The sequence below is a fragment of the Coptis chinensis genome, chromosome 3, assembly GCF_015680905.1.
Source record: "Coptis chinensis isolate HL-2020 chromosome 3, ASM1568090v1, whole genome shotgun sequence".
Classification (NCBI taxonomy): Eukaryota; Viridiplantae; Streptophyta; class Magnoliopsida; order Ranunculales; family Ranunculaceae; genus Coptis; species Coptis chinensis.
The window spans coordinates 48,596,250-48,608,946 of NC_141458.1; the positions used below are offsets into that span (position 1 = coordinate 48,596,250).

General features: G+C 38.9%; 1 pseudogene; it reads left to right on the forward strand.

Moving 5' to 3' along the window:
- Nucleotides 1–9,709: 9,709 nt before the first annotated feature.
- Nucleotides 9,710–10,492, forward strand: LOC147509867 (protein OBERON 2 pseudogene; annotated as a pseudogene).
- The last annotated feature ends 2,205 nt before the right edge of the window (nt 10,493–12,697 follow it).

A 12,697-nucleotide genomic window follows, 5' to 3' on the forward strand; every position in this document is an offset into this window, starting at 1 on the left:
AATTCCATTGGGAATGATAGCATAATGATTCTCGGCTAAACCTCCATTTGAGGGGGTTGAGAAGCCTTGATGAAAGCTTGATTCCGATTATCGTAGAGTCGTCGTAATTTCCTTTCCACTCTAGAAATGATTAGTTCACCATGAGAATGGGTGTAATCGTTCACATGCTAGTTATGAATTGGTAGAAATGCCATGTGTAATTAGGGATTAGGAGTAACAATATTGTTCTACGAAGCAGTTCAATTTGGATTACGATGATTCGTCGTTAGTAGGATTAAGTCGAGTTAAGGTGGAATCAATCCCCCTCTAACTCCTTATCATAGAATCAACGTAGCATTCCCATAGTTGTTCTAATAGTCGACTAGTTGCATCTTGTGGGTAGTTGCATCGTAGTCTAGTTGCCATTTCGTAAATCTCTCATTATACTTTTTAGTTAAGATTACTTATACGTAGAGAACACAGCATGCGGAAGGACTAGGAGTGGAACGAATCATTTACTCCACTATATCTCATAGGATTGAGAGTAGAATCTTTGATAAAATATAGGCACATAAGATAGTTTTAGTTTACTTACGTTTTGAGTTTTATCGTTCATTTCATAGGTAAACTATCAATTTTATGTTTTACCAAATGGCGCCGCTGCCATCTTAGTTTCACTTTCGCATTGTTTTCGTAGTATAACAACTCTTCTTAAAGTCCCATTTCACCCACCCACCCTTGTTCGATTCTAACTGTGGTTGTCTTTTTCAGCTTTAAACTTCCTCGGGAATTTTTTTTTTTGCACGGAGCGCGACTCGCGCCCAAAAGGAGCGCACCTGCGCTCAAGCTACTAGAAGCTGAGCGCAACCCGCACCCAAACACTGTAACTTGAACTTACACTGAGCGCGACCCGCGCCCAAAGTGAGCACGACCCGTGCCCTGAGAGGAATTTTGCCGGATTTCCACAGTTTTGATTCGAACTTTGATTTTTCAAGTTTTTTAGTGTTCTAACTTGTTATATACACTGAACACGCGTAAACAAGACGCTATTTATAAGCGAAGCAAGGGCCTTGTCGGGTATTCCTTTCTTCCACACCTCGCGATCTCCTGTTAGAGGTTTATACTAGTATATCAGAATTGTTTGGAGTGTTGATGTGTTTAGCTAAATTTGGTCTTAGCCTTGTATGAGATTAAGGTCTGGTCGAACAAAAATGCCAAACGTAATTACACAACAACGTCAACAAACAATTCTATCTAGTATACCACCCACTACACCTCTAGCTACTATTTCACACACACCACCTGACACAATGCCCGACGAAGGAGAGACTCCTCTCTCTGACTTTTACAAAGCCTTGAGCGATAGCCCCAAATCTTGCATCGTTCTAGCAGATCCAGTGGGGGATTTCCGAATCCCCCCAAATATTTTTAATTTGTTACCCGTTTTTCATGGGTAACAAATTAAAAATATTTTTAATTTGTTACCCGTTCTAGACCATGAAAAACCTTATCAGCACATGCGTAGGATTGAACAAGTCCTAACAACATTCCACCATCCTACGGTTGGTGCGGAACAAATTAAACTCAAGGTATTCCCTTTCACCTTAGCCGATAAGGCGGCGTCTTGGTTAACTGCCCAAATGCGTAATTTTGTGGACTCGTGGGCTAAACTTGTTCAGCTGTTTATGGAACATTTTTACCCACCCCTAAAGACGGATGAGATGCTTTCCAAGATTCATTTCTTTTCGACAAAATCCTCATGAATCATTTTCGGAGGCTTGGAATCGTTCACCGATCTCCTTATAGAGTGTCCACATCATAACTTAGCGAAAGACCGTTAGTTCGTGCCTTTTTTCAAAGGACTTCTACACCACCATAAAGAAGTCCTAGACATAATGAATGGGGTAGTTTCTTAAGCAAAGGAGCCTCAGAGGCTTATAAATTTTTAGAGGATCAAACTAAGCGAAATAACAACTGGGGGGGGGGGGGGGTAGTGATGATATCCACCGCTCCACTAGTTCTTCAAATACAGTTAAGGCCGCCGGTATGTTTGAAATTAAACACGATCCCGAGCTTAAAACTCTAATCAAATCACTCACTAAAAAAGTAGAGGCCATTTCTGTTCAACAAAAGCCTATCCCCGTCATGAATGTAAATTCAAATCCATGTAGTTTCTGTTGGAGTCCTCAGCATCCCGACTCCCACTGTCCTATAGCCTATGAACAGGCTTGTTCCATTAATAGTGAACCTAACGCCCCTTGGAGACAAATTCCCAACTTCGGTTAGAGAAATAACCAACACGTCACACCGCCAGGGTACAATAATCAATATGTTAGGCCAACGCACAGTTTTAAACAAGCTCCACCACGACAAGGACAGGGTCAGGGTAATTTTAATAATTACAACAACCAAGTGCAACCTCGACAAGGTCAAGGTAGTTATAATAATTATAATGCTAATAGAGGTATCGTCCCGGTAAATAATAACTATCAAAATCCGCCTATAAATAATTCACGCGAGATAGTTCCAGTCACACCACTCATGACTGCTAAACCCACACAACCGGATCGCCTTGACACCTTCATACAAGTGAGCCAAAAACTTTTCCAAACCATGGCTCAATCTAACCAACAGCTTCTACAATCCGTTAATAATTTAACCTAACAGTTGGCCCAAGATAAAGCCCAACCCAAAGGTGTGTTTCCAGGTCACGCAATACCTAATCCTAAAACAACAAACACAGCCTTTGAGGTAACCGATAATACTAGTAATGAATATGAAAATGTAGGTGAGCTAAAGGCCATCACCACTCTCGCGTTACGCAGAGTGGTTGATAACAAAGTAACTATGCCTATAGTTACCCCACCATAGTCCCTACACCTGCTACTTTACTAGATACCGAAATAGAAACTCAAGAGCCTAACACGTAGAGGTACCGGTTTCATAATACAACCTAAGAAACAGAAAGCCAAGGTTAAACATCCAGGTGATACAATTGCTAAATATAGAGAGAAGCCACCGTTTTTACAAAAATTAGCCATGTTAACTAGGGATACAAATTATGAGGAGATTAGGGACGTTTTCAAGAATCTAACTATAAACCTTCCCTTCCTCGAAGCTATTAAAAAGCTACCACACCATGCTAAGTTTCTTAAGGAGTTGTGTACTACTAGGCGTAAGACCAATATACCAAAAGACGCCTTTTTAACAGAACAATTCCCAACTCAATCTGAACATAATGGAATTGTTAAGTACAAGCAAAGGACCCTGGTCGTCCTATTGTACAGTGCACCTTAGGAGATTCCTATACGACGACCGCGTTATTAGACCTGGGGGCTAGTGTTAACTTACTCCCGTTTTATTTGTATAGACAAATAGGTCTAGACGAGATGCAACCCACTAAAATGACGTTGCAATTAGTTGATCGGTCTATTAAGTATCCTAAGGGTGTGGTTGAAAATGTGCTAGTAAAAATTCAGGATTTCTACTATCCGACTGATTTTGTCATCCTCGATACAGAAGTCGCTAACGACTCTGTCCAGATCATCTTAGGGCATCCTTTCCTAGCAACTGTCAATGCGCTCATTAATTGCCGCGATGGTTCAATGTCCATGCCTTTTGGCCATCTTGCTGTTGAAGTAAATGTTTTTAAAACAAACACACATTTATCCGATTCGTCTATGGATGGAGAGGTTAGAATGATCGAGAGCTTCACTCGAGATTATTTCAACAACACGTTCCCTGATAATCATATGCCCATATTTCTTTCCCTTGGAAGTTCAGACTCCAACAATTTCATCCCTACACTAGTCGATACACATATTATGGATGAGGACGAGATAGATGACTTTCTCAAAGATATAGAAGACTACCATAGTAATGTGAATATGACCAATCTAGATGAGGAATTCGATGAGTTTCTTAGAGCAGGTGATGATTCACCTTATCAAGAACTACTTTGCACAACATCCACCTCGACTTCCCTCCTTCCACCCTTTCAAAGGAATCTCGAGTTTGCACTCGATCCCTTTGTTTCTCTTGTGCTTCACAATTTTTTAAATCCACCTAGTAAACAAATACTTCAGAAGGACAAACCATTTGACACCTTTATTTTCAGACTTGAGACAATCCCTACCTACACCATGAATGAGTTTTGTGCTAAACCCACATCCTCATTGTTTACATGCTTTCCTTCTACAACTTATCCATATCCACCATATCTTCCACAACCGTTCACTTTTCCACACTTATTCACTAGGACACCCTCTGGTGCAAAAATGAAAAAGAAGGTGCATGCTAAGTTACGTTATAGGGTTATCCGACTTCGCTATCATTTCATTAGGTTGCATCATAGGAAATCTTGGTGCTTGATTGTGTTTGGATATGTTTTCTGTGATATTTATTTATGGAATGATCGACAACTATTTCGGTTGTTGATATATGATAAACTGCATGTTCATACATATGTTTAGATGAAGTCTCGAGTATCTGACTATAAATGACTCAATTTTTGTGTTTGGTGCATTTCCTTTCATTTCCAAATATTGGTGAGTGCACCATTAAGGTAACCGGGCCCTCCTTATGGAGTGTGTGGCTGTAAGTACCGGATCCTAAGTCCACGTTTAACATAATTCACGTTTTCCACTCTTACATGTTTTCTCGGATTTTTGAGTCATGTTTCTCTATGGGGTGAATTATGTCTTTCTTGCTTATTGTTTTTCATTATAAAAGTAAATATATATATATATATATATATATATATATATATATATATATATATATATATATATATATATATATATATATATATAATAAAAACATAGTAATCTAGGAAGTCTTGGGAATTTGACTTTAAAAGACCCACTTTAAAAAAAAAAAAAAAAATTTTTTTTTTTTTTTTTCTAAACTTTTTGTAAAAAATTTGTTTAGGGGTGGGGTGGTCGTGTTTCCGTCCTAGAATGTTTTATGTCCCATTAGTGTTGTTTAGGCCGTTTAATTGTAATTCGATTGAATTGACATATTCTATGAATTTATAGTTCATTCGTTAAGATAACGTTATGTCATGCACGCTTCGGCGTTTTCCACTATCTTATATGTCATCTACGGTTGAATAGAATGTTTTATGGATCATTGGATTGGAAATTCTCTCTGATCATTTCCATATCTCATTATAAAAAATCGGACCCGTAACGAACGGCAATTTTAGTTTGAAGTTAGCAAAAAAATCGAAAAATTCGAAAATTTCGAATTGGGCTTGGGCCCAACCAGCCAAGACCGGCGTACCATTCAGCTACTTTACCTACTTTGCACCAACAATTATGCGTTCTTCACTTCCAAGCCGCCATTAACGACCACCAAAGCTTCAAAACCTAAAAAAATAATAATAAATAAGAAACCTAAACTAACCCAACCCAACCATAAAAATCCACTTCAAATCTTCTCTAAACCCAAACCACCACCAAATCCACCAACTTACATCACTAAGAACCACCGAAAATTTCAAAATTGTGAACTGTCGTGCCACCACCGCACCACCACCACTGTTTGTTTCATTCGGTCGACTCAAATTTGAACACCACATCCCATTTACGCCCCCACAAAATTCCTAACACTCCATTGGCTCAACAACGCGTCGAATCTTGCGAGCAAGCATTTATCTTGGCAACCACTTCGCCGTTTTCACGGTGACGAAATGATCGATAGAGACTGGAATAGCTTGTGGTACTCGGTTTGAAGCCTTTTACCACGAAGACTTAGTCCGACGGTTTTACAACACGAAGGAGGTGGAGGGACTAGAATTTTGTTATGGTGGCGAAGAGGAGAAAGGAAGTAACTCTTGGGTTGTTGGTGAGATTCTAGGCATTCCGCCTAGAATCCATCCGATGTCACGCGTTCTGAGAGTCCCAATATAATGGGGTAGAGCCATTGATGCACGTGGCGATTCTCGAAGGAACTACAATCGCGAGATCGCATTGTGTTCGTCGAGCATCCCTCGAAACCTACCACCGGCTGCGCAGCTCGATGGATTGGTCTAACGCGTTAGGGGAGGGGAAGGTCAGCGACATCGGTCTGAACTGCCTCCACATTTTATGGATACTCCAGTGAGTAGAAGTCACGAGTTACAGTATCTTAGAGTTTTTGCTTAGCATGATTAGGGGGGGAGTGGGAAAGTTGATGGCACCTCTCCTGTTTTAATAACCAAGATCATCTTTGAAGTTGAGAGCGACTCAAGGCGTCGATAGGATTTACATCACCCTACACCGAAATCCTCGGATCTATAAGGATTGTGTCCAACGAGTTTGGAGGTTGCCTGAGGATAGAGAAGAGGATGAGGAGGATGGTGGAAATGAGAATGCCTCGGAGGATGAGGAGGACTTGACTTGTTTTGATGTTGATGCCTTGGAGAGGTGTTGGTCAGATGCAGAACGCATGGCCGTAATTCATCGTGGCATGCGTTCACTCAACACTATCTGCGAAGGCCTCTGGACTCGACAGGCAACTATCCACCATAATTTCGAGATCCATACCCAGAGGGAGGACGAGCGGTGGGAAAAGATGAGGGCCGAGCTAGAAGCTCAGCGCTAGTTCGGGCCGACAAGCTTGCACGATTCCCACCTCACGAGGATTCTCCTTATGAGGACACACCATCGAGGCACGAGCGTCGTCGCTGAAAGATGAATGGTGCTGGCCCATCGGGAGCTCAGGAGCCATCTCCTGAGCCTGTGCCCTCCGCTACCAGTACCAAAGTGGTTAGGGATAGTATAGTTTGATGTTTTTTTTATTTGTAGTTTCATTATTGTTATTTATTTTAATGTAAGTTTAATTTCGTAATTTGAATTTTGTAGTGAAATGTACTTGAATGAAAATTTTAATATAATCTTTATTATTTTCATTGTGCGTGGTTGTTTCATATTGATCCCACCTTCCCAAATTGTTTGGGGGTGGTGTTATCTATTCCAGCATGATTTTTATATGACCTTCGTTTTAGAATTTATTGCGGAGTCAAGGTGAGAATATAGCCGATTAGGCATATCTATGAATAAGTATCATGGTAGAATGAAATCTCGATAAAATAGGTAGATTCTATCCTAAATTCAACCTAAAAGATACTAGGTTTGTTTTAGAATCAAGAATATGAGTTGTTTCCGTTTTCGGGGTTGGAAATTTTAGTATTTTCGGAAACTGCCGTAAAAACTTTTTGGCAACTTCCCGATCCGTTTTAGCAACTTAAAACCTATATAAACTTCATTCATTCTACACTCACAACCCACACTACACCTAACTTCCATCACTCACCTTTCAATCCCATGTTTCCCACGTTTCGCCTCATTTTTCGCTCTTCAACTCTTCCTCAAGCTCAAGCGCTTCGCCTCGGAGCGCTTTTCAGCTTCAAGGGGGCCGGGACTTCAAGCTCAAACACTGGAATTCCAAAATCTTCAGAGCGCACTCACGCCCAAGTAGAGCGCACTTGCTCCCTGACTTCCGTGGACCAGAAAAATTCCAGTTTTCTGCGGGTTGTTGCCTGGTCATTCGCAGCTATTCCAGAGCGTAATTTTGAGATGACATCTCCTACATTGATACCGGAACAGTCTTTTCTCAGATTTGTTCCAAAGCACTACTTATGGTGCTTGGTTTTGCAAAGCGATCACATCGTTGGTAGGAACCGCTTATGGTAAAACCTGATGCACTTTATTCTCCAACACTAGCATCTTATTTTTACGATAACTGCATTTTCTTTGAGAGACCCGGATGGAGAACAAGTGTTCTCCATCAACATTGATAATGAACCAGTTAGGAATTACTAGGTTCTTGCTAGCATTTGTTCTTGGACTTGCTATGCCCGGCAATAAATACAAGACCCATGGTGTTATTGGGTAGATAATATGTATGTCTACACTTATGAGTTTTGCATGAGTCCTATGGGGCGGACATTTTCCGTGATCGAGGACCAAGGGAAATATAACGTCGCCTTTGGTAGCCTTGTCCATGAACATAGGAACTGTTATGTTTTGGATCATGCTAAACATTTTAGGGGATGACATTTTTCTTACGTGAATGATGCCACTTGCGGCGTCTTCCTTGCTTTAGCCACGGGGGACGTATGTGTCATGACCTTCCCGAACCTTGATGTCTAGTTTAGCTCGATCCCATAGCATGAGGCATAAGTACCTTCTTATGCCCGCTCTAATTTCCGTATTATGCTATGTTTCTTTCCTGTTTTTGTACACGCTTTCACGGATTGGATTACGGCCCGATTAATCGCATAAACCCACTAATAGTATTATTCGATCTTTCCGTGCAATGACTTGGCAAGGGTGGAGGATACAACCTCATCGGGTTGCACCCTACACCCGTCGGACCAAGTGGCTCTTAATAGGTTAGCAATAATAGATGATAAATGGCGGGAAGCCCGGCAAATTATCATGGCATGGCAGATTGAAGGAACCTCACTTCTTTATAGAAGAAGAGGATGAGGAAGATGATGAGTAAAGCGGGAGATAAGGTAAGTTTTAATTTTAGTTAGTGTCTCCTTATGTCCCAAGCAATTTCATTCTTGTTAACCCCATAATGGGTAGAACTTCATTATAGAGTTTAAATGGGTTTTATTTCCTATATTAGTACGTTCTAACCTTGTTTTGCAGATGTTCCTGAATTTCACGCGCTTCAATGATATTTTTCCTACACTCTTTATTTAAATGCTTTGAGGACAAAGCATGCTTCTTGTTTGGGGGCATAGAAACATGTGTAATTAAAGCATCTGTTAGGATATAGATAGGTATAATATGCATTTGTTTTCTAGTTAAAATTTCAAAATTTCAAAAATATAAATAAATAAGTTATGCTATACACTTAGGAATATTGGTATTGTTTCTTTCTCTATGCTCTTAATAATCTAGAAGTCTTACGTGGCTTTTGCATTCACTACTAAAAAAAAGGGTTTTTATCTCGGTTCTAAAATTAGCCTTATCTCGGTTCTGCTGATAAGAGAGATAATATGTCATGTAAATGAGATAATATGTCCTGTAATTTAGGTACTAACTCTGAGTATAGATCTGTTATCTCACCTCTTACTTAACCGAGATAAAATATATGGATTTTACCACGGATATAATAGGAAATTTCATTTATCTCACCATTCTAAAACTGATATAATAGGAAATTTAATTTATCTCACATTGAACTGATATAATTGATATTAAACCAAATATCTCGGCACTCAAATGATATAATAGCTATTATACCAAATATCTCGGCACTAAAATGATATAATAGCTATTATACCAAATATCTCGGAATAAATTAAAGAAAACAGAAATCCCAAAAAAAAAATAGAAGTCCAACAAAAATTGAACTCCCACTCTACAGTACTCGATATCTATCTCAGGAATATCATTCACGAACACACGATAATGGCAACTGCCATTCTAATCCCAAGTATCTCGCTCTCTGCTATCTCTTCGTGTATTTTTAAAAACCACCTAGCTCATTCAACTCTAGATATGTTGCTCTTATCAAGGTACACTACTTTTCTTTTGGCTTATCATATCTGTATTGTGTATGCTACTCATGAAAGTACATTGCAAGTCTTGATTTGGGTCCATAATCTTGTTAGGAAAAGAAGGGGAAAAACGATGTTCTTGAACGCTTCCATGTCTCTGGGGTTTCTTGTTCGACAAAATATCTCTGCGGGATATAGCACGAGAAAAGAGTGAAGATAATTTCTGAAAGGATGATTCTTCTTCCGAAGAAATTATGGAAGAACTCAAAGTGAGCTTGGTGATTCTTGAAGGAAATTAGTGGCTCTCAAAGATAGAGAGGAGTTTTGGTTATCACGCGAAACTTGTTCGAGAATAGGGTCGATTTGATTGCTAAAACCCCGAGTAGAGCACCGCAGTGCAGCTTGAAGTTCTTGTTGCGATTAACACCGAATTCAGGCATTTTACATCCAAACATATGTCTTTCTCGGACCTCTCTTATGGAGGTTTTCTTGTACAAGAGATCTTGAAAATATAGCATGTCAAAACCAGATTCCAGTTGATGATCAGACTTGTGATGTGTGTAGCAACAGAAATGGTTTCTGCAATCAATTATATGTGTAAATCTGTAACAAGTTTGATTTTGAGGTGAATACATGTCGTTGGATTGGTTGTGATTTATGTTCTCATTGGACTCATACTGGACTGTGCAATTCGTGAAGGACAAGTTGTCATGGGCCCTTGTGTGAAGAGTGGAGGAAACCCTCCGAGAGATGCTTTTAGGTGCCGAAAGCTTGCAATCGAACATCCGAGTTGTTAGGTTGGGTGAAAGACGTGTTCAAACACCATGCACCAGTTGGGATAGAGAAGCTCTTGTGAGAGAGCTTGATGTTGTTAGTAGGATCTTCCGCGGAAGTGAGGATCCTAGAGGGAGAAAGATGTTTTGGAAATGTGAGGAACTTATAGAAAAATGAAGAGTGGAGTTTCAGAGTCAACAACATACAAAGTTATCTTTGATGTTTTTCCAAGGTTCGTGATCTCTTATGCTTGACATCCTTTTCTTTCTCAATCCCTTAAATGTTAAGAAAAAGCAACTCCAAAGTTCCTCTGGAACTTTGATGATTGTTTCGAATCGACATAATTATCATTATCGCAAGATGGTTCTTTGATGATTTGAATATTCTTTTGTAGAATCTGATCGACTAAAAATTTGTATTTGATAATATATACATCTTGCAAGTAACTTGGTAGTAGTTTAAATATTCATGTGTGTTTATGTGGATGGGGATAGAGGCGCAGGTTTATTTGTTGACACAAAACTCTCATTAAGTCTTCAGTTGAGCCTCTAGGTACCGTTATGGGGAAAATATATTTTTGATTATACTTCATTGAACCTTAAGTAACCTGTTAGTATTTTGTTTGGCATTGATTTTAGTGAAAGAAAGAAACTTGGATGCATCAGTTTGGACTGTAGTTTGTTGGTCACTTGGCTTAACTTAAGTTGGCTATTTAGGTAGCCTTAGTTGTCCTTATATATCCATAATTCCATATTAGTTAGGGCTTGCACAAACAGGTATAATTGATTCTTAACTACATATTTAGCTGAACCGAGCAAAAAAAAAAAAACTACATATTTAGCTGATCAATGTTTGAATGACTACATGATATGTAGAACGCCTGTTGAAGGGGCAAGTGGGGCCCCATACAATCCTTCTCACATAACCTGTTTCTTAATAGTATGTTGTGTCTTAAGAAAGAGGAGAGTTGTATACCAATTGTGTCAATCAATAAAAAAAACCTGTTTCTTATTATTTTTTGAGATGCCTTGGTTGACATAGATTTGACCTTATCGAGAATTTGAAAGATCGGGATGTCAACCAATCAAGTCGCCGAACCTAGCTGAGAAATTTAGATTACAAGGTATTTTACATCAACTTGTTAGTTGTATATTATTTTTGTAATGTGTCTGTTTGGACCTTGTATTTACCCAGTGTGATATATACTTAACATAGCAGGAGCAATTTAAGAAAACCTTCATATCCCCAAGGGCAAGGTTCAAGTTGTGGATAAAAACAACACAATTCATCTCGATTCATGACATTCTAATTTTAATGCCTTAAATTCTTGATCTTGTTGTCATTCCTTGGACATTATATTTTATTGCCAATTAATTTTTAATGTAGTATTGTCATTTGGTTTTTAGTTGATTGGTTTGGATAAGAGAGGAACACTAAAATAGAAATTATGGGGAATGATTTGGTAGAGGCTGGAAAGAGTTGAATGGGTAGAAGTGATATTCCTTTTAAGGTGACCACCGTTGAATGGTGGTATTGGGATCATTTGGGGATAGTTAGATGGTGAAGGCTTCGAACATTATTCATAGTCGTGGTCGGATATCGGTGGTTCTCCGTTGGAAATTTAGAATTGTTCACTTTTGGATGTGAAATGGTTCCTTTGAAGGATAAGGGGGTGGTGAGACGTTTTTCATATCAGCAGCAACAATTTGGTTTGAAATTTTTTACAAAGTGTTTTGAGCTCTTGAAAGTTCGAAAGCTTCCTACGTGAGTTGTGCTACATTGAGTACAGTGTCTGCACTTTTGACATGTTACAGACAACTGTTCAACTTTCAAGTTCAAACCTACTTGAATTTTCATGGGCTTATATTGAGTATTGGATTTCAACTTTAACACTGGTTGGGGCAAAATTCAAAAGTTTTTGGCTAGCCCAATGGGCTGTCTTACATTTTGAATGTATAGGAGGTAATGAGGTATTGAGGTAACATTCCTTACCATTCTTATGATCTTCACAAAACGTCAGACCACTCTCAAAATAGTAGTTCACTAATTTTGGATGTGCTAGAAAAGCTTATGGTTGTCAGAGTTTTGTTGGACTTGATCTGCAAACTTCTGATGATATTTTGGCGCTCTAAATAATCATTGGTTATTGATGGCTAATGTCATTAACTGATATAATAATGCAATTCATATATAAATGAAGTGAGTGTGATATAGCCAGTCCAGTAGCTTACCTATATATGGGATCCCACATTCCTACCTAAATTCGGACTATGAATGTACGTCTGTTTATTATTATTATTATTATTATTATTATTATTATAGTTGATGTTATTGAGTGTGGAAATACTAGTAATCAGTTGTATTTTTGTTCCCAGTGGGAAAAAGGATAAAGTTCCCCGTAAGTCTAATATATAGACTCCATAATTTATATTCCAAGGGACTTCC